Genomic DNA, 3,992 nt, shown 5'->3' with positions numbered 1-3,992 from the left:
ACAAACTTAATTCATCTTGAATTTAATTGATTAGATATAGGTAATTAATAAAAAAATTAGTCTGCTCAAAAAAAGATAACTTTTGTTATAAATACAAATGAAATTGAATATAAAGAAAACAAGATTATGAAACAATAATAGAGAATGCTGGACATAGGTAACGCAAAAGGTGGTTATTAATCTAAATGTATAAGTTATGGAACACTTAATATGGTTGGTATTTACACAATTATGTTAGTAGGTTTTACTACATAGAAACAAACTATGATGATTAGGTAGGCGATTAGATAATCAAAGTACCTTGTACAGCACTATTCACCTAATTAAGACCAATGTCAGTAACCCGGAGACTACGCATAACACCAGAAGCGTAGGTGGTACTAAAATGGTAATTAATTAATCCTTAATGGGCCCGTAAATTTAGTCGTTTTGGGTAGGTTTTGCAAACCTGTCGCACGGGGATCTGCTCTAGATCGGCACGTCGGCGACATGTCAAGGTGAGAGCGTTGCGGGCGCAGACGCCCGCCGCAATAAATTCGTTCTTGCTGAGACGTAATTGGATCCGCCCCGCCTACGCTGGCCAGCTAGACTACCCCGCTTCCTTCAGTCCATTGTAGGTTAGACCACTTTACCATGCGACAAGTGCATCTAGGACAGATGAGACCGATTTCGAACCCCTGTGAACGGACTAATGCAGTGCAATCATAATAATAGACCTTCTAATAAAATAGTAGCGGTAACGATCGCAAAACCTTCAGTACCAAGAAAATTACAATCAAGCCTCATAGAGAAATTTCATACCAATCGATTCCACGTATGAAGATGGTTCAAAGACGAGACGGGTGTTTAAAGATGACTCCATTTATGGGCAGTTATAAAATGTGGTCTAACACCATTTTTTCTAATATAGCTAAGAGCCTATTAAGACATCAATCTATAGTTTACATACTAACAGTAAAGTAATGAGATCCAATCTAACGCGAAGAGGTGTTGCAAAAGAATGTTCATATTTACATAGGTATTACTTATAAATACACACCTAAGCTTCTCAAACTGACGGCGGAGCAGCCATTACTCTGGGGTGAAACAATTTCTTACCCAAACGATTTCATCACTCAAATGTTAGTTTACGTGCAAAGCACAAATCACCATCAATTTGTTTAAGCGCTATAGATTACCCTGACAGACGCCGCTATATCCACGTAAAAGTAAAACTTAACGAAACGCGTAAACCGTATTTGTCAGCATTCATTAGCGATCTCACAAATATGAACTTTCGAAAATCGAAGAAAATACCTCGATTTGCATAGAAGTTAGAGCGCGATGCGCGTTTCTCTGCTCATTAAGGAAGGTTGGGCCGGGAGAAAAAACGCGACGAGTGCTGTCTCCCGAGGCAAATTGGTCGTTACTGGACAACTTCCTCGTATAAGGTCGGACCTTACCGTATTTATGCAATCGGCGTCATACTCGTACTGTCGATGGACCTGGTTCTTAAACTACATTGTGCTCGAATAAATTTACCCCGCAAACCGGTATATTGATGGGCTACAAATCAAGCATGATTTCGACGATATTGTCGTAAAAAAAGGGTCAAGCGCGATCGGGTGTTAATTGTTAAAGCTTTACAACCAGCAGCAATCTGGACAGTACCCTTTCGATCTACCTACTAAATTATTGCCGAAGGTCTAATAAAGTTTATGTTATTGTGTTTACTTGTGTAGCGCTTTTTAAATACATACAATATATAAAAAAATAAATATTCCGTACACAGGTCCATAACATAGCGCTACAGACCCCAAACACGACAGCTTGTAGTATCATCTTCATCAAAACTCTACGTGATCAAAATACATTATCAGTGGAGAGCTTTCAATGTTTACAATTTTAAAAATTAAGCTCGTCAACTGAATTTAAAATTAAGATTTTTAAAATTTTGCCAAATACTTATGGGTGTTTAAAACACATTAATGAACAGTTTAGAAATCATATTTATTTGTTTTTACACTGCGTAGAAAAAAAAGTCATAGATACACTTAATTTAATTATGTAGGTATGTACCTATATATAATATTAATATGGGTGGCGTTGGTGCGGGTTTGAAGCGGTGGTGGCCGAGTGGATATGACGTCCGACTTTCAATCCGGAGGTCGCGGGTTCAAATCCTGGCTCGTACCAATGAGTTTTTCGGAACTTATGTACGAAATATCATTTGATATTTACCACTAGCTTTCCGGTGAAGGAAAACATCGTGAGGAAACCTGCATGCATCTGCGAAGAAATTCAAAGGTGTATGTGAAGTCCCCAATCCGCATTGGGCTAGCGTGGGGACTATAGCCCGAGCCCTCTCACGCATCAGAGGAGGCCTGTGCCCAGCAGTGGGACGTATATAGGCTGAATTATTATTATTATTATTATGGGTGGCGTTCGTTATAAAATAGAAACTAAGTTAGGTATTAGTTCGTAATAAACATACATAAACTTATATTTAATCAATGTATTTATTTATCTATGTATGCCTCCCATTTACAATTAGATAGCAAAAAAATGTATCAGATAAATTGGAAAAGGAATTATAGCCAAAGATACTAAGTATCATAAGCATTTATATTGTACTAATCACGGAACTTCTTTGTGTGGGCTGCTTACGTCCTAGAGATACGAATAATCTTAGCTTTGACTGCCGAATATATTATTAGTGTCATGCCGAGGTTTAGGTACCAATGTTTATTTCCTGTTCCCAGTGTTCCTAATAGTCAAGGATACGGGAGTTGAGTGCTCTAGAGTCCTCCGAGTCGAGAATTTTATAGAGACAGTTCAATAGCATGTCGGAAGCGATTTATGCGGATTGGTCTGTGCGTATAACCCTTAAATGTCCACAATGTTACACGATTTCTTTTCCTGTAAGCGCCAATTATATTTACCTTATCACAGTACGTATCAACCCTCTGTTTAACGCGTTGCTATCTCGATCTCAATATTGCGCAACAAATTGGTCCAGTCGGCTGCGGCACACGCAAATCATATTTGATTAATTAATTGCGACATTTGCAAACTGCATATTTTCGATATATGCATTCAATTAAAGTTGTTCTAATTAAATAAATCGTGTATTTACTCAGCGGTTTCGCAAACTCGCGTGTCAAAACTCGTTTGTTAATGGTCTCAACAATGGTTCACACTTGCCTATTGAGCTTAGTATCTCTGGATCTTGCTTGTTGCAACGTTAACACCTACTCTTGAGTTGAACCGTTCATTGAAAAGAGCAATGAAAACATTTCTCAAGATTATTATGATTTCAAAAGCTTGCGCTGCTTTAGTAAATATTGCGTTGAGTTATATTAGTTTCGGCGAACTGGATTAAGTGCAGCGTAATAATGGTTTTAGCGTCCCTATGCAAGAGTACATTGTGGGAAATACAGAAACCATAGAAATGTCAACATTGGTTATAAACGGCTTAAAAAGGCTAAGCAACGTCTTTGTCCGTCTGTCTCAGGCTTTGTTCCTGGAACCTTTTTTTGGTGCAAATATTGCCATTTTGTATATTTTAATGCCTATTATCATTAAAAAATGTGGCATAAATTGAGCACTGATAACATAGTCCGTTGTAGCCATGGGAATAAAAAAAAAACATCTTCTTTGCTTTCTTATGTTGTCATGAATGATGGCGAATGAAAATGTATAGCATGAAATCTTTGGGTGAAGATAAAATCATGAGCATCCTGGGCCAGGTTATAGGCTACTCAGGCCTTTGTCTAGTAGTAGTGTAACGTGAATGTAAGTAGCTAGGTAATAGCATTACTATCACTACCTACACCTTATAAAACAAAGTCCTCCGCTGCGTCTGTCTGTGTGTATGTTCGCGATAAACTCAAAAGCAACTAAACGGACTTTCATGCAGTATTCACCTATCGATAGAGTGATACTTGAGGAAGATTTAGATAAGTGTATCATTTGTTAAGGTTTTGTGTAACCCGTGCGAAGCCGGGGCGGGT

Source organism: Cydia pomonella, chromosome 8, assembly GCF_033807575.1.
Source record: "Cydia pomonella isolate Wapato2018A chromosome 8, ilCydPomo1, whole genome shotgun sequence".
In the NCBI taxonomy this organism is placed as follows: Eukaryota; Metazoa; Arthropoda; class Insecta; order Lepidoptera; family Tortricidae; genus Cydia; species Cydia pomonella.
The sequence above is the reverse complement of the archived record's forward strand: the minus strand, read 5'-3'. Positions refer to the sequence as shown.